This window comes from Neovison vison, chromosome 4, assembly GCF_020171115.1.
Source record: "Neovison vison isolate M4711 chromosome 4, ASM_NN_V1, whole genome shotgun sequence".
In the NCBI taxonomy this organism is placed as follows: domain Eukaryota; kingdom Metazoa; phylum Chordata; class Mammalia; order Carnivora; family Mustelidae; genus Neogale; species Neogale vison.
In genome coordinates, this window is record NC_058094.1 from 79,389,401 (window position 1) to 79,414,407 (window position 25,007).

Sequence of the window (25,007 nt, forward strand, 5' to 3'; positions counted from 1 at the left end):
GACACTGTACCACAAAAGACAGATGAATGGCAAACATCAATAGCCATTACAGAAATGCAAATCAAAACCACAAAGAGTCATCATTAAACACACACTAAAATGACTAAAATGTAAAGGTCTGATACTACCAAGTATAAACAAGAAAGGTACAGCCACTTCTGAAAAGAGTAGGCAATTTCTGATAAGTTAAACATACAACCCAGCAATTTCACTTCTAGGTATTTACCTAGGAGAAACTTTTAAAATGTCCTATAAAAGGACTTTTATATGAATGTTTTTATAACACGTTCATAATAGCTAAAAACTAGAAAAACACAAATGTCCTTTAACTGGTGAATGGGTAAACAAACTGTGGTATATCCATAAAATGGCATGCCACTCAGCAATGAAGAAAAACAAACTACTGGTTCAGGTAACAACATTAATGAATCTCAAAAGCATTTTGCTAGGTGATAGAAGCAGACATCAAAAATTACATTCCATATACTATGAACATGAAATTCTAGGAAAAAAAATACTATAGTTACAGAAAATACATCAGTGGTTTCCAAGGGATTGGCAAAGGGGAGAGGAGACTGACTTCAAAGGGGCATGAGAAAACTTTCTGGGGTGATGGACATGTTCTATATCTAGATTGTAATGACAGTTATATGACTATATATTCGTCAAAACCATTACAATACACACTTGAAATTGGGGGTTTTATTAAGTAAATTAAATCTGAATAAGGTTTTTCTTAGAAAAAGAGAAACAAGGAAAATATAAAAGAAGATTAAGAGATTAATTCAGCAGTTCACCATCTTTACATAGTAATTAAAACAAAACCACTCAATAGTGATTTTTAGAAATTATAATATTATTGTGAGGAACAGGGACAGGAAGTAGAAGGTAGAAGGTGGAGAAGGTCAATAAATAAAATCTGAAATTGAAAAAAAATCAATATTTTTAGAGAGACGCCTGGGTGGCTCAGTCAGTTAACTGCCTTTGGCTCAGGTCATAATCCCAGGGTCCTAGGATAGAGCCCCGCATTGGGCTCCCATCTCAGCAGAGAGCCCACTTCTCCCTCTCCCTCTGCTACTTCCCCTGCTTGTGTGCTCTTTCTCTCTCTCTCTATCAAATAAATAAATAAAATATTTTTTAAGATTTTATTTGTTTGAGAGACAGAGAGAATGAGAGAGATTGAGAGCACGAGAGGGGGAGGGTCAGAGAGAGAAGAAGACTACCCACGAAGCAGGGAGGCCAATGCAAGACTCAGTTCTGGGACTCCAGGATCACAACCTGAGCCGAGTGCATCTGCCTGACCAACAGAGCCACCCAGGCATCCAATAAGTAAAATTTTTAAGACTCATTTTTAGAAATAAAGAAATAAATAGAAGGAAGAGCTATAAGTTTTAAAGGTGGATGCCTCTGTGGAGTGGGAATTACTTATGTAAAGGGTCAGAAACTGATCTATTTTTTTCTATTTTAAACCTTGTATTTCTACCTAATTTTTCCAAAACTAGTTATACATGTATGACTTTAATAAAAAATCAAAATATGAAAGGAAGGATTCACCATCCATAAAGTAGAATCTCTGAACTGGATAACCTGCTAGAGCAGGCCTACTGTCTGGTTTTTGCTCCTAATGCCCTGCATAAACAAGTGGACTAACTCTCTGCCAATTAGGTAGTCACCAAGGATCCCATTCTTATCTCATTCAAGACCCTCAAGGTTAAGTCAGCCCTATGAAGGTGTTCGCTATCACTCCACATACGTCATACCAATTGGGCATTTTATGTTAACCCACTTTGGCCGAGGTCAAGGTCTATATTGTAATTATACTTGATGGAATGCCAAACAGGGTGCATCAGTTTGACTCCAACAATAACCTTTTTTTTTTTTTTTTTTTTTTGGCTGGGTACAGTATACTTTATTGATGGTACATGACAAGGTAGGGCTCCCCAAGCCCCTCCCCTTCTTCAGGGGGTCTGGGATGGAAACAGTGGAGGTTGGGAGATTCTCAGTGTTTTAGGGGATAAGTTGGGGCAGGGATTCCCCAGCAGCTGAGGGCCTCTTTCTTCCTCTTGCTCTGGCTGGGGCTGGTGGTTCAGGGGGCTCTTATTCCTTGGAGGCCATGTGGACCATAAGGTCCACCACCCGGTTGCTGTAGCCAAATTCATTATCATACCAGGAAATGAGCTTGACAAAGTGGTCATTGAGAGCAATGCCAGCCCCAGCATCGAAGGTAGAGGAGTGGGTGTCACTGTTGAAGTCGCAGGAGACAACCTGGTCCTCGGTATACCCCAGGATGCCCTTAAGGGGGCCCTCTGATGCCTGCTTCACCACCTTCTTGATGTCATCATATTTGGCAGCTTTCTCCAGGCGGCAGGTCAGATCCACAACAGACACGTTGGGGGTGGGGACACGGAAGGCCATGCCAGTGAGCTTCCCATTCAGCTCAGGGATGACCTTGCCTACAGCCTTAGCCGCACCAGTGGAAGCAGGGATGATGTTCTGGGCAGCCCCTCGGCGGTCACGCCACACAGCTTCCCAGAGGGTTCGTCCACAGTCTTCTGGGTGGCAGTGATGGCAGGGATGGTGGTCATGAGTCCCTCCACAACGCCGAAGTTGTCATGGATGACCTTGGCCAGAGGAGCCAAGCAGTTGGTGGTACAGGAGGCATTGCTGACAATCTTGAGGGAGTTGTCATACTTCTCATGGTTCACACCCATCACGAACATGGGGGCATCAGCAGAAGGAGCAGAGATGATGACCCTCTTGGCCCCGCCCTTCAAGTGAGCCCCAGCCTTCTCCATGGTGGTGAAGACCCCAGTGGACTCCACAACATACTCAGCACCAGCATTGCCCCATTTGATGTTGGCGGGATCTCGCTCCTGGAAGATGGAGATGGACTTCCCATTAATGACAAGCTTCCCGTTCTCAGCCTTGACTGTGCTGTGGAATTTACCATGGACAGAATCATACTGGAACATGTAGACCATGTAGCTGAGATCAATGAAAAGGTCATTGATGGCGACAATATCCACTTTACCAGAGTTAAAAGCAGCCCTGGTGACCAGGCGCCCAATATGGCCAAATCCGTTCACTCCGACCTTCACCATCGTGTCTCGGGTACACGGCTGGCACTGCACCTGAAGATGCGGCTGTCTGTCCAACGGGGAAGAGCAGAGAGCCCCAACAATAACCTTTTGAAGAAACAGACTACCAGCCTGAATCCGTATAGTACTACACTATACCATACCTTCTGAAAGGGTAAAACAGGAAGAATAAGTTCTATGAAACATAGGACAGATTCCAGCTCTTTTCAATATTACTCTTAACAGGAGAGACACCACTCAGATGGTGGAGTAGGAGAAACTCCATCTCCATCCCTCCATGAAGTTCAACAATTAGAAAGCTACCCAAGAACAAAAGCATCTCAGGGAGAGCTCAGGATTGACTTAAGAAACTTTAGCAACAGAGGGGGAAAAGGAAAAAAAAAACCCACCTGAAAATAACCACACAAAAAGGGAGCATACAGCTTCCTCTGGCCTGTATCTTCTCATCACCCAGCACAGCACAGCACAGCTCAGCACCAAAAAGAAACACTACAGATACAAAGATTTTCCCTCACTAGGAAAGGGAGAGTGGGACAAACAACTTCTCCCAGCCTCTTAGGGCACTACATAAAAGACTCACTTCAATTTCACCCCACCTAGAGACTGGCAATGCTGAGATGTATAGAGATGTCAAGGAACAAGGAATAAGAGAAGGGGCTCCTAGTATGAGCCTCACAGCAGGAGTGACCATGGTTCAAACTGATTTGCTCTGCAGAGGACCTTAGCAGCTTTCACCACTGAAGAGTTCAATGGCCAGCACAGTCATCACAGGCCCACTACAGATTTCACCAGTTTTGCCCCTCAGGTATTTGTTTTTAAGGATATCAGCCACCTGATTCCCTTCCTTCTCCCTCCCACCCACTCTTCTAAAGATCAAGTTCCACACCAGCAGCTAATGTACAGGCTTCTTAAGCTCTGCAAGTGCAAGATGCTAGCCTAGACATCTGTAGCTGACTTCCACCACTGTTCATGCTCAAGGCCAACACTTCTATCTGTGTACTTATACTCCAACAGCCCAACTCTCATCATCAGCCTCTACTGCCATGTGTATGCCCATGACAATATTTTGAGGCCTTGGCAGTACACATTCACTGCCAAGGCCTCCACAGCTACCTGTAAGTCCAGACTCAGCTCTATTTCTAGTTACTGGCCTGTTCCATTAGGCTCACCTCTGGCTAGCCCAGCCAGCTGTGCCCTTGAATGCTGGTGCTCATCACTAGCCTCCATGCCATGTGCATGCCTATAGGGAGACCCCGTAGCCACAAGGGTGTGCACCAACAGACCCCACTGATGATTGTGGATCTGATTCCAACCCAATTTCCTATCACTGGCCCACACCACTTGGGCTCACTTACAGCAAGCCACTCCGGCTATGTCTCTGAATGTTCTCAGCCTGATTCCTGACATGGGCCCAGCCTCCACTGCCGTATATCTATGGTGAGACTCAGCAGCCACAGCAGTGCATGCCAACAGCCAGGGTTCACTCACTGCTTGATAAAAACATCAAATTTTTTAAAGCATATTTTTAAAAGTAATTAACACTAATGGCTTTTTTTAAAAATTTATTTGACATAGAAAGAGTGAGCTAGCACAGGAAGGGAGAGCAGTAGGCAGAGGGAGAGCAAGAAGCAGGCTACCTGCTGAGCAGAGAGCCTGACATGGGGCTTTATCCCAGGACCCCAGGATCATGACCTGAGCTGAAGGCAGATACTCAACTGACTGAGACATCAAACCTATAATCTATTACCCCAACACTAATGGCTTTTTTAAAAAAATAACTAAAATGAGATAGTTGGGAAAAATTAAAAAATTAGGAGGATCATGAGCTCACTTTGTTGCATGGATAAACTAACAGCTTTATCTATACAACTAATTCTGAAAATGACCTTAAGACTAGCAGAACAGACCTTCTACAGTCAATTGTATAGGGAAGGCCATATCAAAAAAGGTGAAAGAGACAAAGACATAGTTGGAAACTAAACCTTTGGCAGGACTATCCACAAACAGGAGGGAAACCCCAAGCACAGAGAAGCAAAAGGATCAGACCCCATATTAGTATCCCACACACTGGGGACCTGCACTGGGAAGATGAGTCCCCATAACATCTGGCTATGAGAACCAGTGGGACTTAACTTCAAGAGCTTTAAAAATCAACATGGCTTAACGCAGGTAACACTACAGATTAGTGAACTTAGTGCCAGAAGAGCTGGAGGGCAATAGGAAACTGAGTCCCCACTCTCAAAGAGTAGCATAATAAATTACTCAGCTTGAGACACAACAAAGAAACAATAGTTTGAAAATCAACTGAAGATTTATTAACTAATCTTAGAGTGTGTGCTGGAAGGGTAGGGATCTTCAGGAGACTTCTTCAGGAACAAAAGTACTACGAGATGCCTTTTCTCTTTCCCTTTCCCAGTCTAAATAGCCAGATGTTGTGGGAGCCAGTGCTAACCCTCTCTGTATACTTTGCTAGCACTGCATGCCTTATCCCAGTGTTCCCCTGGACCTGCTCCATTCAACCTACCTGCCTCAGCAGGCATTTGTTCAAAGCAGATCCTGCCCAGCCACACTGTGCAAGAATCCCTAGCAGAAACCAGAAAAATGACTCCTACTTTGGGAAGGTGATAGATAACTCCAGATAACAGTGAGCCTGCAATTCTCATAGCCTAGCATCCTAGCTGGCTGCCAAGGGAGCAAGACCTGTCCTTTGGTATCCCTGCATCTGAGGTGGAAAGGCAGATTGCAGATAGCTAGTCTGACTGCTAGCCCCAATCACCAATGAGCTTACAGTGACTTCAGACAGGCCTTTCAATAGCACAGAGACCAAACCCTCCATAACACACCTATAGTGAGCAAAGTGGGTCAATGCAACTGACTAAGCTGAAGTCAATAGTGGCTCAGCCACCATAGTAGCACATCCCAGCACAGGATACCTGGAGTTCCTGAGTTTAGAGATTAGAAGGGATTGTGCTACAGGGCACCTCGGGACCTCTTCTATAGAAGGCCATATTTTTAAGACCAGGAGAGTCTACTTAATACATAGAAACAGACAGTTAGACAAAATAAGGAGACAGAGAAATGTGTCACAAATGAAAGAACAAAACAAAATCACAGCAAAAGAACTAATGGAACAAAGATAAGCAATGTGGGCAATAAAAAATTCAAAATAATGGTCATAAAAACACTCACTGGTCTTGAGAAAATAGTAGATGATCTCAGTGAGGACTTCAATAATGAGATAGAAAACATTTAAAAGAACCAGTTAGACCTGAAAATTTCAATAACTAAACATAAAAAATATACTAGAGGGAACCAATAGCAGATTACCAGAAATGGAAAGACAAATTAGCAATCTGGAAGACAGGTTGATAGAAAGCAACCAAGTTGAACAGCAAAAAGAAAAAAAGAATAATAAAAAAAAATAGAATGGGTTAATGGAAATCAGTGACATCATTAAGCATAATAACATTCACATTATAGGGATTCCAAAAGGAGAAGAGAGAAAGGGACAGAAAATGTATTTGAAAAAATAATAGATGAAAAATCCCTAATTGAGGGAAGGAAACAGTCCCAGGTCCAGGAAGCACAAAAAGCCCTGAAGCTGAATGCCAGGAGAGCTACATCAAGGTACATAATAATTAAAATGGCAAAAAGTAATGATAGATCATTTTTTTAAAGATTTTATTTATTCATTTGCAGATAGAGATCACAAGTAGGCTGAGAGGCAGACAAAGAGAGAGAGAGAGGAAGAAGTAGGCTCCCCACTGAGCAGAGAGCCCAATATGGGGCTCGATCCCAGGACCCTGGGATCATGACCCGAGCTGAAGGCAGAGGCTTTAACCCACTGAGCCACCCAGGCACCCCATGATAGGTCATTTTTAAAGCAGCATGAAAAAAGAAACCATTACCTACAAGGGAAACCCTATAAGGCTCTCAGCTGATTTTTCAGCAGAAACTTTGCAGGCCAGGAAAAAAAAAAAATGGCATGATATATTTAAAGTGCTAAAAGGAAAAAAACCTATAACCAAAAATACTCTACTCAGCAAGGTTGCCATTCAGAATCAGAGGCAAGATCCTAGACAAACAGAAGTTAAAGGAGTCCTCACCATTTAACCAGCCTTACAAAAAACATTCAATTCTTTCAATGGAAAGAAAAGGCCATAACTGTAAGTAAGAAAATTATGAAAGGAAAAAATTTTGCAGGTAAAAGAAAACCTACAATGAAGGTAGTAAATTTATCAATTATAAAGCCACAGTAAAGGTTAGAATACAAAAGTACTATAATTAGTTATGTCTATAAAAATTAGTCAAGGGATACACAAAGTAAAAAGACATAAAATATGACATCAACTTAATACAGACTTCTATATGCATAAAACGTATATATAAACCCAGTGGTAACCACAAATCAAAACCTGTAAGATATACAAAAAATAAAGAGAGAGAAAGCCAAACACAACACTTATAAAAACATTAAACCACAGGGAAGACAGCAAGAAAATAACAAAGGAAGAGAGACTAACTACAAAAACAACCAGAAAATAATTAACAAAATGGCAATGAGTACATACCCATCAATAATTACTTTGAATATAAATGGACTACATGTCAAATCAAAAGAAATAATGTCACTAAATGAATAAAAAACCAAGACTCATTCAATATGCTGACTATAAGAGACTCACTTCAGACCTAAAGACACAAACTGAAAGATACAAACTGTAAAGATACAAACTGAAAATGATGAGATACATAAACATGTCGTGCAAATAGAAACAAACAAACAAAAACAAAAACAAAAATGGGAAAGCAATGCTTATTAGACAAAATAAACCTTAAAACAAAGGCTATAGCAAGAGACAAAGAGGACACTATATAATGATAAAGATATTAATCAAACAAGAGGATATAACAATTGTGAATATCTATGCCCCCAACACAGGAATATCTAAATACATAAAGCAAATATTAACAGACATCAAAAGAAATTGACAGTATTACAATCATAGTGGGGAACTTTAAGACACCACTTATATCAATAAATATATCATCCAGACAGAAATTCAACGAACAGTGGCTTTGAGTGACATATTAAACCAGATGGACCTAACAAATATATGTATAACATTCCATCCAAAAACAAAAGAGTGCACATTTTTTTCAACTGTACACAGACCATTCTCCAGGATAGATAACATATTAGACCACCAAAAAGTCTCAATAAATTTAAGAAGACTAAAATTATATCAAGCATGTATTCTGACTACAACAGTGTGAAAGTGGAAATCAATTACAAAAAAAAAAATCTGGAAAAAACACAAACACATGGAGGCTAAACAACATGTAACTAAACAATGAATGGGCCCACCACAAAATCAAAGTGGAAACAAAAAAATACTTGGAGACAAGCAAAAATGAAAATATAATGGTCCAAATTCTTTTGGATGAAGTAAAAGCAGTTCTGAAAGAAAAGTTTATAGTCTACCTCAAGAAACAAGAAAAATCTCAAATAAACAACCTAATCTGACACCTCAAGGAACTAGAAAAAGAAAAATAAACAAAGCAGAATCTAGTAGAAGGAAGGAAATAGTGAAAATTAAAGCAGAAGTAAATGAAATAGAAACTAACAAAATAATAGAAAAAAAAAACAATGAAACAAAAAAGATAAGGAAAATTGATAGACCTTTAGCCAGATTCATCATAAAAACAGAGAAAGAGAGACGGGACTCAAATAAACAAAAAATGGAGAAATAACAAGTAACAACACGGAAATACAAAAGATTATAAGAGAATATTATGAAAATTATATGCCAACAAATTTGGCAACATAGAAGAAAAGGATAAATTCCTAGAAATATATAATCTCTTAAAACCAAATCAGGGAGAAATTAAAAATTTGAAGAGACCAATTGAGCCAATATTCAAAAATCTCCCTCCAAACAAAAGTCCAAGACCAGATGGTTTCCCAGGAAAATTCCACCAAACAGTTAAAGAAGAGTTAATATATATTCTTCTCTAAATGTTCCAAAAGATAGAAGGAAAACTTCCAGATTTGTCCTATAAGGCCACCATTATGCTGGCACCAAAATCAGACAAAAGTACTACAAAAAAAAACAACAAAAATAAAAACAAAATTACAGACCACAATCTCTGATAAAGATAGATGCAAAAATCCTCAGCAAAATATTAGCAAACCAAATTCAACAATAAATTTACAAAAATTATTTGCCATAATCAAGTGGCATTATTCCAGGGATAAAAGGGTGGTTCAATATTCACAAATCAATGTGATACATCACATTGTAAGATGATTGATCTCAATAGATGCAGAAAAAGCACTTGACAAAATACAATATCCATTCATAATTTAAGGGAAAAAAAATAAAGTGGATTTAGAGGGAATCTATTTCAACATAATAAAGACCATAGATGACAAACTCACAGCTAACATCATAATCATTGGTGAAAAATGAAAGCTTTTCCTCTAAAATCCAGAATAAGACAAGGACCCTCAGTCTTACGTCTATTCAACATAGTGCTGAAAGTCCAAGCTGCAGCAATCAGACAAGAAAAAGTAAGTATAAAGTATCCAAATTGATAAATAAAAAGTAAAACTGTCACTTTTTACAGATGACATGACACTATATTTAGAAAACTCTAGTCTCCAATAAAAAATTATTAGAACTGATTAATAAATTCAGTAAAGGGGCAAGATACAAGATAATATACAAAAAATCTGTTGCATTTCTATACACTAGTAACAAAGTAGCAGAAAGGGAAATTAAGAAAACAACCCCATTTACAACTGCACCAAAAAGAAAAAAATACCTAGAAGCTGAAAGACCTATTCTCTGAAAACTATAAAACACTGATCAAAGAAATGAAAGAAAGAAAGAAAGAAAGAAAGAAGGAAAGAAAGAAAGAAAGAAAGAAAGCTGGCTCATGGATTGGAAGAATTAATATCATTAAAATGTCCATGCTACTTAAAGCAATCAACAGATTTGATGCAATCCCAATCAAAATACCAACATTTTTCCCAGAACTAGAACAAATAATACTAACATTTTAATGGAACCACATAAAAAAGAGCCAAAGCAATCTTGAAAAAGAAGAACAATGTTGGGGATATCTCAATTCTGGATTTCAAGATTCACTACAAAGCTAGAGTAATCAAAACAGTACAGTACCGACACAAAAACAGACACATAAATCAATGGAACAGGATAGGGAGCACAGAAATAAGCCTATACCCATATGATCAAATGATCCACAGGAAAGGAGGCAAGAATATGCTATAGGGAAAAAACAGTATTTTCAATAAATGATGTTAGAAAACTGGAGAGCTCCATGAAAAAGAATGAAACCTGACCACTTTCTTACACTACACAAAAATAAACTAAAAAATAGATTAAAGACCTATTAGAGACCTGAAAAATTCCTTTGAAAAACAAAAAGGCAGTCATCTCTTTGATATTGCTATTAGCAACATTTTTTCTAGGTATGTGTTTCTAGGCAAAGGAAAAAAACACAAAAATAAACTCACCAAAATAAAAAGCTTTTGCACAGCAAAGGAAACCATTAACACACCAACCAAAAAAAAAAAAAAAAAGAAGAAGAAGAAGAAGTCAACACAGTGATTGGGACAAGATACTTGCAAATGATAGATCTAATGAGAGGCTAATATACAAAATATATAAAGAACTTATAATACAACTCAACACCAAAAAACATATAATCTGATTAAAAATGATCAGAGGGCCTTAATAGACATTTTTCCAAAGAAAACATATAGGTGGCCAACAAGTACTTGAAAAGATTCTCAACATCAGTATCATAAGGAAAATGCAAATTAATACCACAATGAGGGGCACCAAGGGACTCTTGATCTTAGGGTCGTAGGTTCAAGCCCCAATTTGTGTGTGGAGATTACTTAAAAATAAGATCTTTAGGGGGGGACAAGATGGCGGGGTACTAGGAAGAGGCGTCTTTTCAGCTGGTACCCCAAAGTGAGCTGATTACCTACCAAAGAACTCTGATCACCCATGAAATCAGCCTGAGATCAGAATTATACACGTCTGGATCTCTACAGGGGCAGAAGACTCCAGTGAGCAGGTAAAGCGGAATGGGAACAGCGGACTGATATCGGAAGATAAACAAAAGGGGGAGGGAGCCACCAGAGGCGACCGGGGCGAAAGTAATACCCCGATACGAGCGAGAGTGCCCTGCGTCTGGGGACCAGCATTAACTTGGAGACTGGTTGAAAGTACTCCAAAAGAGCAACGGATCGCAGGGGCAAATTGTGGGAATCGGGGAGGCTAGGGACAGGGGCTTAAGTCCCCGGTCCCAGACGGCCTCCCCGGCGCGGAGGCAGAGAGAGTGCGGCGGAGAAACCGGCTCCTGGTCCCTAAGCCGCCAGCGCGCCCCAGAGCGCGGGGGTTCCGGCTCCTGTGAGGGGATGGGAGCTGCGCCGGTCTGCAGAACGCGCGCTCGCCCTACCACAAAGCTTGAGATGCGCGCGCACGTCGCTCCAGCTCTCCTGGGTTTCTAAGGCCCGGGGGCGCTTCTTGACCCGCACCATTGTTTCAAAGTCTAAGCCGAGAGCGCGCGAAACTCTTCCCCGGACAGAGGCGCGCAAAAGCCCAGCCTGCGGCTTACGGACCAGCGCCCTGTTCTCAGTGCCCCAGACGCGCGCCGGACCCGCAGCCGCCTCTGAAAAGAGGTGCGCGCAAGCCTGGCACTCCCAGCCCGGGCCGGCGGCAAAATCTCAGTGTGCGATCGCTGCTTGGAACCTCTCTGGCGGTCAGGAGCTCCCAGACAGCCGCCACTGCCTTGGCTTTGGGGACGAGCAAAAGATCCTGCGCCCCCAGGGTCTGCAACTTGGAACCTGCACTGCCAGCGGCCAAGGGGGAATTTATTCAGCTTCTGCACCCAGACTGAGGCTTCTCTCTGAGACGGAGATCAGGAAGTGTTCCAGGGTGCACCTTGACTGCACCAGAGTTGATACATCCAGCTACATCTGTTCAGTCTTCTCCCACCAAAATGACTAGGAGGAGGAATGCCCAACAGAAGAAAAATACAGAGGATGGACCTTCTGCAATAGAGCTAACGGCTATCAACATAGACAATATGTCGGAAAGAGAATTCAGGCTAACAAGTATCCAGGCAATAGCTAGGTTGGAGAAAGCCATGGATGACCAAACAGAATTGATTAGGGCCGAACTGAAAGCGACCAGACAGGATGTTCACAATGTTAGGGCGGAGCTTAAAGCCACCAGGGAGGAGGTCCACAATGCTCTCAATGAGTTCCAATCTAATCTAAACTCTCTCAAAGCTAGGGTAACTGAGACAGAAGATAGAATTAGTGATCTGGAAGACAAACAGATAGAGAGAAAGGATCAGGAGGAAGCCTGGAACAAACAGCTTAGATCCCACGAAAGCAGAATTAGGGAAATAAATGATGCCATGAAGCGTTCCAACATCAAAATTATTGGAATTCCTGAAGGGGAGGAGAAAGAAAGAAGTCTAGAAGATGTCGTGGAACAAGTCCTTCATGAAAACTTTCCGAATCTCGCGAATGAAACCAGCGTTCATGTACTAGAGGCTGAACGGTCTCCACCCAAGATTATACACTCCAAAAAAACATCACGACACCTGATAGTCAAATTGAGAAATTATAATTGTAGGTATAATCTCTTGAAAGCTGCCAGGGCAAAGAGGCTCCTTACTTACAGAGGGAAGCCCATCAGAATAACGTCAGACCTGTCCACAGAAACCTGGCAAGCCAGAAGAGGCTGGCAAGATATATTCAGGGCACTAAATGAGAAGAACATGCAGCCAAGAATACTTTATCCAGCAAGACTGACATTCAAAATGGATGGAGAGATAAAGAGTTTCCAAGACCGGCAAGGCTTAAAAGACTATGCAACCACCAAGCCGATACTGCAGGAAATATTAAGGGGGGTTCTATAAAAGAGGAAAAATCCCAAAATAGCATTGAACAGAAATATAGAGACATTCTACAGAAAGAAAGACTTCAAACGTAACTCGATGTCAATAAAAACGTATCTATCAATAATCACTCTCAACGTGAATGGCCTAAATGCACCCATAAAACGGCACAGGGTTGCAGATTGGATAAAACGACAGGACCCATCCATATGCTGTCTACAAGAGACCCATTTTGAACCTAAAGATACACGCAGACTGAAAGTGAAGGGGTGGAGAAGCATCTTTCATGCCAATGGGACTCAAAAGAAGGCTGGGGTAGCGATTCTCATATCAGATAAATTAGACTTCAAACTAAAGACTGTAGTCAGAGATACAGAAGGACACTACATAATCCTTAAAGGGACTATCCACCAAGATGATCTAACAATTGTAAATATCTATGCTCCCAATATGGGAGCAGCCAATTACTTAAGAAAACTGTTAATCAAGATAAAGAGTCATATTGATATGAATACACTAATCATAGGTGATCTTAACACGCCTCTTTCAGAATTAGACAGATCATCGAAGCAGAAACTCAACAAAGAAACAAGAGCATTGAATGACACATTGGACCAGATGGACCTCATAGATATATACAGAACATTCCACCCTAAAACAGCAGAATACTCATTCTTCTCAAGTGCACACGGAACCTTCTCCAGAATAGACCACATACTGGGTCACAAATCAGGACTCAGCCAATACCAAAAGACTGAGATGATTCCCTGCATATTCTCAGATCACAATGCTTTGAAACTGGAGCTCAATCACAAGGAAAAGTTCCGAAGGAACTCAAACACCTGGAAGCTAAAGACCACCTTACTTAAGAATGCTTGGATCAACCAGGAGATCAAAGAAGAACTGAAACAATTCATGGAAACCAATGAGAATGAAGACACTTCGGTCCAAAACCTATGGGATACAGCAAAGGCAGTCCTAAGGGGAAAATATATAGCCATCCAAGCCTTGCTCAAAAAAATTGAAAAATCCAGAACACACCAGCTGTCTCTACACCTTAAAGAACTGGAGGATCAACAACAAATCAAACCAACTCCACACATAAGAAGGGAAATCATCAAGATTAGAGCTGAGATCAATGAGGGAGAAACCAGAGATACAGTAGAACGTATCAATGAAACTAGAAGCTGGTTTTTTGAAAGAATCAATAAGATCGATAAGCCACTGGCTACACTAATCCGAAAGAAAAGAGAGAAATCCCAAATTCATAAAATTATGAATGAAAAGGGAGAGATCACAACTAACACCAAGGAAGTAGAAACAATCATCAGAAGTTATTACGAACAGTTATATGCCAATAAGCTTAGCAACCTAGATGAAATGGATGCATTCCTGGAAAAATATAAACTACCAAAATTGAACCAGGAAGAAATCAACAACCTGAATAGACCGATATCTAATAACGAGATTGAAGCAGTGATCAAAAATCTCCCAAAAAACAAGAGCCCAGGACCTGACGGATTCCCTGGGGAATTCTACCAAACCTTCCAAGAAGAAATAACACCTATTCTCCTGAAGCTGTTTCAAAAAATTGAAGCAGAAGGAAAACTTCCAGACTCTTTCTATGAAGCCAGCATTACCCTGATCCCCAAACCAGGCAAGGACCCTACCAAAAAGGAGAGTTTCAGACCAATATCACTGATGAATATGGATGCTAAGATTCTCAACAAGATCCTAGCCAACAGGATCCAACAACACATTAAAAAGATTATCCACCATGATCAGGTGGGATTCATCCCTGGGCTACAAGGATGGTTCAACATTCGTAAATCAATCAATGTGATACAACAAATTAATATGAGAAGAGAGAAGAACCACATGGTCCTCTCAATTGATGCAGAAAAAGCATTTGACAAAATCCAACATCCGTTCCTGATTAAAACGCTTCAAAGTATAGGGATAGAGGGAACATTCCTGAACCTCATCAAATCTATCTATGAAAGACCCACAGCAAATATCATCCTCAATGGGAAAAAGCTTGCAGCCTTCCCGTTGAGATCAGGAGCAAGACAAGGATGCCCACTTTCACCACTCTTGTTCAACATAGTATTAGAAGTCCTAGCAACAGCAATCAGACAACAGAGAGAAATAAAAGGTATCCAAATTGGTAATGAAGAAGTCAAACTCTCTCTCTTCGCAGATGACATGATTCTTTATATGGAAAACCCAAAAGACTCCACCCCCAAACTACTAGAACTCATACAGCAATTCAGCAGCGTGGCAGGATACAAAGTCAATGTGCAGAAATCAGTGGCTTTCTTATACACTAACAATGAAAATACAGAAAGGGAAATTAGAGAATCGATTCCATTTACTATAGCACCAAGAACCATAAGATACCTGGGAATAAACCTAACTAAAGAGGTAAAGGATCTATACTTGAGGAACTATAGAACACTCATGAAAGAAATTGAAGAAGACACAAAAAGATGGAAGACCATTCCATGCTCTTGGATCGGAAGAATAAACATTGTTAAAATGTCTATACTGCCTAGAGCAATCTATACTTTTAATGCCATTCCGATCAAAATTCCACCGGCATTCTTCAAAGAGCTGGAGCAAATAATCCTAAAATTTGTATGGAATCAGAAGAGACCCCGAATCGCTAAGGAAATGTTGAAAAACAAAAATAAAGCTGGCGGCATCACCTTACCTGATTTCAAGCTTTATTACAAAGCTGTGATCACCAAGACAGCATGGTACTGGCATAAAAACAGACACATAGACCAGTGGAACAGAGTAGAGAGCCCTGATATGGACCCTCAACTCTATGGTCAATTAATCTTCGACAAAACAGGAAAAAATATACAGTGGAAAAAAGACAGTCTCTTCAATAAATGGTGCTGGGAAAACTGGACAGCTATATGTAGAAGAATGAAACTCGACCATTCTCTTACACCGTACACGAAGATCAACTCAAAATGGATAAAAGACCTCAACTTGAGACAGGAATCTATCAGAATCTTAGAGGAGAACATAGGCAGTAATCTCTTCGATATCAGCCACAACAACTTCTTTCAAGATACGTCTCCAAAGGCAAAGGAAACAAAAGCGAAAATAAACTTCTGGGACTTCATCAAAATCAAAAGCTTCTGCACAGCAAAGGAAACAGTCAAAAAAACAAAGAGGCAACCCACGGAATGGGAGAAGATATTTGCAAATGACAGTACAGACAAAAGGTTGATATCCAGGATCTATAATGAACTCCTCAAACTCAACCCACACGAAACAGACAAACACATCAAAAAATGGGCAGAAGATATGAACAGACACTTCTCCAATCAAGAAATACAAATGGCTATCAGACACATGAAAAAATGCTCATCATCATTAGCCCTCAGGGAGATTCAAATTAAAACCACATTGAGATATCACCTTACACCAGTTAGAATGGCCAAAATTAACAAAACAGGAAACAACATGTGTTGGAGAGGATGTGGAGAAAGGGGAACCCTCTTCCACTGTTGGTGGGAATGCAAGTTGGTGCAGCCTCTTTGGAGAACAGTGTGGAGATTCCTCAGGAAATTAAAAATAGAGCTTCCCTACGACCCTGCAATTGCACTCCTGGGTATTTAACCCAAAGATACAGATGTCGTGAAGAGAAGGGCCATCTGTACCCCAATGTTTATAGCAGCAATGGCCACAGTCGCCAAACTATGGAAAGAACCAAGATGCCCTTCAACGGATGAATGGATAAGGAAGATGTGGTCCATATACACTATGGAGTATTATGCCTCCATCAGAAAGGACGAATATCCAACTTTTGTAGCAACATGAACGGGACTGGAAGAGATTATGCTGAGTGAAATCAGTCAAGCAGAGAGAGTCAATTATCATATGGTTTCACTCATTTGTGGAGCATAACCAATAGCATGGAGGACAAGGGGTGTTAGAGAGTAGTAGGGAATTTGGGTAAATTGGAAGGGGAGGTGAACCATGAGAGACTATGGACTCTGAAAAACAGTCTGAGGGGTTTGAAGTGGCGGGGTGTGGGAGGTTGGGGTACCAGGTGGTGGGTATTATAGAGGGCACAGCTTGCATGGAGCACTGGGTGTGGTGAAAAAATAATGAATACTGTTTTTCTGAAAATAAATAAATTGGGGAAAAAAAATTAAAAAAAAAATTAAAAAAAAAAAAAAATAAGATCTTTAAGGGGCGCTTGGGTGGCTCAGTGGGTTAAAGCATCTGCCTTCCACTCAGGTCATGATCCCAGAGTCCTGGGATCTAGGCCTGCATCAGCTCTCTGCTCAGCAGGGAGCCTGCTTTCTCCTCTCTCTCTGCCTGCTTCTCTGCCTACTTGTGATCTCCGTCTGTCAAATAAATAAATAAAATCTTTAAAAATATATATTTAAAAACATACACACACAATGAAATATTACCTCATATCTGTCAGAATAGCTACTATCAAGAAGACAAGAAATAGCAAGTGCTGGCAAAGATGTAGGGTAAAGGGAACCCTCATGTACTATTGGTAGGGATGTAAACTTGTACAGCCATTGTAGAAAACATTATGGAAGTTCCTCAAAATAGCAGCAATGGCCACAGTCACCAAACTGTGGAAAGAACCAAGATGCCCTTCAACAGACAAATGATAAAGATGTGGTCCATATATACAATTGAGTATTATGCCTCCATCAGAAATGATGAATACCCAACTTTTGTATCAACATGGATGGTACTGGAAGAGATTATGCTGAATGAAATAAGTCAAGCAGAGAGAGTCAATTATCATATGGTTTCATTTACTTGTGGAGCATAAGGAATAACATGGAGGACACTGGGAGATGGAAAGGAGAAGCGAGTTGGGGGAAATTGGAGGGGGAGACAAACCATGAGAGACTGTGGACTCTGAGAAATAAACTGAGGGTTTTGGAGGGGGGACATGGGAGGTTGGGTGAGCCTGGTGTCGGGTATTATGGAGGGCACGTATTGTATGGAGCACTGGGTGTAGTGCATAAACAATGAATTTTGGAACACTGAAAATAAAATGAAATATTTTTTTTTAATTGGAAATACCATATGACCTAGTAATTCCACCAAGGAAAACAAAAACACTAATTCAAAAAGATATATGCACTCCTATGTTTATTGCAGCATTATTTACAATAGTCAAGATATGGAAGCAAACCAAATGTTCATCAATAGAGTAGTAAAGAAATGGTATATCATATATACATAAACAGAATGTTATTCAGTCATTAAAAAGAATGAGATCTTGCCATTTGAACAACATAGATGCACCTATAGGGCATTACACTAAGTAAATAAGTCAAAGACAAATACTGTATGATTTCACTTATATTTGGAATCAAAAAAAAAAAAAAACCAGCAGAAACAGACCCAAACACAGAGAAAAACTGATGGTTGCTAGAGGATAAGGTGTGGAGGGGTGGGCAAAATGGGTGAAGGAGAATTGTAGATGTGGGCTTCCAGTTATGGAATGAATAAGTCACAGGGATGAAAGGTACAGCAGAGGAAATATAGTCACTGGTATTGTAATAGCATTGTATGGTGACAAGATGGGAACACAACATAATGTGTAGAGTTGTCAAATCACTAGGTTGTGCACCTGAAACTAATGTAACATTGCACGTTAACTATACCTCAATTTTTTAAGGGCAAAAAATAATTAAATTGTAAATAAAAGAAAAACAGCTAAAATGTATTAACCACTATGTACCAAGTTCTGTGCTAATAATAGCTTTTATCAACATTTTCTGCAGTGATCCTCTCACAACACTCTTATAAGCTAGCTTAAAAGATAAGACCTTTAAAGCAGTAGCCACAGGAGTCCCTGAATGGCTCAATTGGTTAAGCATCTGTTTTCAATTCAAGTCATGATCCCAGGGTCCTGGAATCAAGCCTTGCATCAGGCTCCCTTCTCAGCAAGGAGTCCACTCCCCCCTCCCCTTCTACAGCTGCCCCTGCTTGTGCTGTCTCTAATAAAAAAATAAAATCTTTTTAAAAAAATTTTTTTAAAATAAAGTGGTAGCCCCATTTTATAGATTAGGAAACTAACAAAATGTTTGCTACAAACATGAAACGTAAACCATGGAAAAATCACCTATGATATGAGCCTATGCTTCATTAACTTAGTCTCAACTGGAGTTAGGATTTGGGGTTGTCCTCACTCTCACCAAATTCAGTTTTCCTTGGGATCAACCCTAATGATTACTGAGTAGCTTGCATTTTTTAGTATCCCCTCTATTTTGAACTTCAGCCCCTTGCGACTAACAGACTATTTCCTCTAATTCTGAGTACTGATATGCACTCTGGGTTTAAGACTTCAGGTGGGAAGGGGGTTTGCCTGTACAATTGGGTCCTGTTCTCAGTATTCTTTGAAGCAGAAGAAATTTCCCAGAGACTGTCTCAATCCTTGTACTCCCTTTAGGCATGCAAGCCTCTTTCTGAACGCTGCAGTTGAGCTTCTGGCAAAGCATAGCACAGCTGACATCTTGTGGTCATAAAAATAATTACACCGTTCCACCCAGAAGTCAAGATTTGAGGTTGGCTACATTCTCCAGAACACAATAGGCTAGAATCCCTTCCTCAGCCCTCTGGCACTTCATCTTTAGAGCAAAAGCCAGGTCTATGCAAAATTCTTAAATTTCCTCTTAAGTTTCATGGAAAGAACCAAGATGCCCTTCAACGGATGAATGGATAAGGAAGATGTGGTCCATATACACTATGGAGTATTATGCCTCCATCAGAAAGGATGAATACCCAACTTTTGTAGCAACATGGACGGGACTGGAAGAGATTATGCTGAGTGAAATCAGTCAAGCAGAGAGAGTCAATTATCATATGGTTTCACTTATTTGTGGAGCATAACCAATAGCATGGAGGACAAGGGGTGTTAGAGAGGAGTAGGGAATTTGGGTAAATTGGAAGGGGAGGTGAACCATGAGAGACTATGGACTCTGAAAAACAATCTGAGGGGTTTGAAGTGGCAGGGGGGTGGGAGGTTGGGGTACCAGGTGGTGGGTATTAGAGAGGGCACGGCTTGCATGGAGCATTGGATGTGGTGAAAAATAATGAATAATGTTTTTCTGAAAATAAATAAATTGAGAAAAAAATTAAAAAATAATTTTAAAAAATTTCCTCTTAAGTTTCATTTAGTCTTCTTTCACAGTGTTAACAAGATATTTTTTAATGCAAGTCTGGTGAAAATCTAAAAATCATTTGAATGTTTGAAATAAGAAAATCAGGGTCCTGTCCCCATGCTTGAATAAACCATTTTGCACCAAAGATGTCTCAAGAATTCTTTCTTGGTCATCAGCTCTGGACTCAACCCCACTGACCCTCACTTATATTCTTTCTCTCTTTTTATTTATTTATTTATTTTTATATTTGACAGACAAAGATCACAAGTAGGCAGAGAGGCAGGCAGAGAGAGAGAAAGGGAAGCAGGCTCTCTGCCAAGCAGAGAGCCCGATGCAGGGTTCAATCCCAGGACCCCGGCACCATGATCTGAGTCAAAGGCAGAGGCCTTAACCCACTGAACCACCCAGGCGCCCCCTCTCTTATATTCTAAAACTTCATCACTTGGTGCCCAAACATGGGGCTTTGAATCTTTACATCTGGACTCTAATCTTCAGTGCAAAATTGGTTGGACCCACTGTTTGCTTATTAATTCTTGGTTTACCTTTTGAAATTGCCAGAGCACAACTTGAAAAAAGAGTGCAAAAGAAGATGAACCTTGCCTGGATCATGGTTGATATATTCAGCTATACATTCTCTCAATGACCTCTCACCAAAATGACTAGGAGGAGGAACATCCAACAGAGGAAAAATTCAGAGACTGTGCTCTATCTCATAGAACTATTGGATATGGACATAAACAGTATGTCAAAAAGGGTATTCAGGGTAACAATTATCCAGGCATGGCTAGGTTGGAGAAAACCATTACTGACAACATAGAATCTCTAAGGGTAGAAGTGAGAGCTAATCTGGCAGAAGTTAAAAATGCTATCAATGAGATCCAATCTAATCTAAATACTTTAATAGCTAGGGTAACCAAGGCAGAAGATAGAATTAGTGATCTAGAGGACAAACTGGAGGTAACTGGGTGACTCAGTCATTAAGTATCTTCCTTCAGCTCAGATCATGATCCCAGGGTCCTGGGATCAAGCAGACCCCTTGCTTGACAGGAGACCTACTTCTCCCTCTCCTACTCCCCCTGCTTGTGTTCCTTCTCTCACTGTGTCTCTCTATGTCAAATAAATTTTTTAAAAAATCTAGAGGACAAACTGATAGAGAAGAAGGATCAGGAGGATGTCTAGAACACACATCTTAGAAACCATGAAAACAGAATTTGAGGGAAATAAATGACATGATAAAATGTTCCAACATCAGAATTATTGGGATCCGTAAGTGGGTGGAGAAAGAAGACTAGAAGATATAGTTGAATAAATTGTGGATGAAAATTTCCCTAATCTGGGGGATGGAACAAGTGTTTATGTCTTAGAGGCAGAAAGGACACCTCCCAAGATCAACAAGTCTAGAAAGACCTCTAGTCACTTAACTGCAAAATTCACAAATCATAATTTTAGACAAAAGTTTTTAAGGGCATCTAGGGGGAAGAGATTCCTTAGGTACAGAGGAAGGTCCATCAGAATAATGTTAGAACTGTCCACAGAAACCTAGCTAGCCAGAAAGGGCTGGCAAGACATATTCAGGGCACTAAATGAGAAGAACATGCAGCCAAGAATCCTTGATCCAGCAAGGTTGACATTCAAAATGGATGGACAGATAAAGAGCTTCCAATACTGGCAAGGTTTAAAAGAGTATGTGACCATCAAGGCAACACTGCAGGAAATATTAAGGGGAGTTCTATAAAATAAGAAAGAATGCAAGAGAGACATAGAACAGAAATTTACAGACACATTCTATAGAAACAAGGACTTCACAGGCAACGTAATGTCAATAAAAACTTATCTTTTAATAATCACTCTCAACGTGAACGGCCTAAGTGCTCCCACAAAACTGCACAGTGTTGCAGACTGAATGAAATGACAGGACCCATCCATACACTATCTACAAGAGACACATTTGGAACCTAAAGATACAACCAGACTGAAAGTAAAGAGATGGAGAGTCATCTTTCATGACAACGGGCCTCAAAAGAAAGTTGTGGTAGCAATTCTCATATCAGATAAATTGGACTTTAAGCTAAAGACTGTAGTCAGAGATACAGAAAGACACTACATCATTCCTAAAGGGTCTATCCACCAGGAAGATCTAATAATTGTAAATACTTATGCCACCAGTATGTGAGTGGCCAACCACATAAGACAGCTGTTAACCAAAATAAAAAGTCATATTGATATAAATACAATAATTGTAAGGGATTTAACACAGCACTCTCAGTAATAGACCATCGAAGCAAAAAAATCAGTAAAGAAACAAGAGCTTTGAATAATACATTGGACCAGATGGACCTCATAGATATATAAAGAATGTTCCACCTAAACAACAGAATACTCATTCTTCTCAAGTGCACATGGTACTTTCTCCAGAATAGACCACGTACTGTGTCACAAATCAGGGCTCTGCTGATACCAAAAGACTGAGGTTATTCCCTGCATATTCTCAGACCACAGTGCTTTGAAACTGGAACTCAAACACAAGAAAAAATTCAGAAGGAATTCAAACACTTTGAAGCTAAAGACCAACATGCTCAAGAATGTTTGGATTAACTAGGAAATCAAAGAAGAACTTAAACAATTTATGGAAACCAATGAGAATGGAGATACATCAGTCCAAAACCTATGAGATATGGGAAAGGCAGTCTTAAGGGGGAAACACATAGCCATCTAAGCCTCACTCAAAAAAATTTAAAAATCCCAAATACTCCTGCTCTCTTTACACCTTAAAGAACTGGAGAATCAACAACAAACTAAGCCAACCCCATGCACAAGAAGGGAAATAATCAAGATTAGAGCAGAGATCAATGAGATAGAAACTAGAGATACAGTAGAACACATCAACAAAACTAGGAGCTGTTCCTTCGAAAGAATCAATAAGATTGATAAACCACTGGTCAAACTAATCCAAAAGAAAAGAGAGAGGACTCAATTAATAAAATTATGAATGAAAGGAGAGAGATCACGACTAACACCAAGGAAATAGAAACAATCTTCAGAATTATTATCAACAGTTATATGCCAATAAGTTAAGCAACCCAGAAGAAATAGATGCATTCCTGGAAACCTATAAACTTCCAAGACTAAAACAGGAAGAAATCGACAACCTGAATAGACAAATATCTAGTAACGAGATTGAACAGTGATCAAAAACCTCCCAAAAAACAAGAGCCCAGGACCTGATGGATTCCCTGGGGAATTCTACCAAACATTCAATGAAGAAATACCAATTCTTCTAGAGCTGTTTCAAAAAATAAAAACAGAAGGAAAACTTCCAGTCTCTTTCTATGAAGCCAGTGTTACCCTGACCCCCAAACCAAGCAAAGAGCCCACCAAAAGGGAGAATTTAAGACCAATATCCCTGATGAATATGGATGCCAAGATTCTCAACAAGGTCCTAGCTAATAGGATCCAACAGTACATTAAAAATATTATCTACCATGACCAGGTGGGATATATCCATGAGATGCAAGGGTGGCTCAACATTTGCATATCTATCAATATGATAGAACAAATCAATAAGAGATGGGAGAAGAACAACATGGTCCTCACAACTGATGCAGAAAAAGCATTTGACAAAATCCAGCATCCGTTCCTGATTAAAACTCCTCAAAGTATAGGGATAAAGGGAGCATTCCTCAACTTTATAAAATCTATCCATGAAAACCCCACAGCAAATATCATTCTCAATGGAGAAAAGCTGACAGCCTTCCCTTTGAGGTCAGAAACACAACAAGGATGCCCACTCTCACCACATTGTTTAACATAGTACTAGAATTCCTAATAATTGCCATCAGACAACAAAAAGAAGACATAGTCAAATTGGTAAAGAAGAAGTCAAACTCTCTCTCTCTTTACAAATGACATAATACTTTATATGAAAAACCCAAAAGACTCCACCCCCAAACTACTAGAACTCATACAGCAATTCAGTAATGTGGCAGGATATAAAATCAATGCACAGAAATCAGTTGCTATCTTATACACTGACAATGAAAATGTAGAAATGGAAATTAGAGAATTGATTCCATTTACTGTAGCACCAAGAACCATAAGATACCTGGGAATAAGCCTAACCAAAGAGATAAAGGATCTGTACTCAAGGAACTACAGAACACTCATGAAAGAAAATAAAGAAGACACAAAAAGATGAAAAAGCAATCCATGCTCATGAATCAGAAGAATAAACATTGTTAAGATGTCTATACTGCCCAGAGCAATCTACACGTTCAATGCCATCCCAGTCAAAATTCCACAGGCATTTTACAAAGTGCTGGAACAATCAATCCTAAAATTTGTATGGAACCAGAAAAGACCTTAAATTGCTAAGGAAATTTTGAAAAATAAAAACAAAGCTGGAGGCATCATGCTGCCTGATTTCATGCTTTACTACAAAACTGTGATCACCAAGACAGCACGGTACAGGCACAAAAACAGACACATAGACCAGTGGAACAGAGTAGAGAGTCCAGATATGAATCCTCAATTCTATGGTCAAATAATCTTCAACAAATCAGGAAAAAAATATCCAGTGGAAAAAAGACAGTCTCTTCAATAAATGGTGCAAATTGAACAGCTATGTATAGAAGAATAAAACTTGACCATTCTCTTACACCATACACAAAGATAAACTCAAAATGGATAAAAGACCTCAATGTGAGACAGAAATCCATCAAAATCCTAGAGGAGAACATAGACAGTAACCTCTTCAACATCAGCCACAGCAACTTCTTTCAAGACATGTCTCCAGAGGCAA

The 25,007-nt window shown here is 39.9% G+C and overlaps 1 pseudogene; it reads right to left on the reverse strand.

Annotated features, from left to right (window-relative positions):
- Positions 1 to 1,857: 1,857 nt before the first annotated feature.
- Positions 1,858 to 3,101, reverse strand: LOC122904593 (annotated as a pseudogene).
- Positions 3,102 to 25,007: the final 21,906 nt, after the last annotated feature.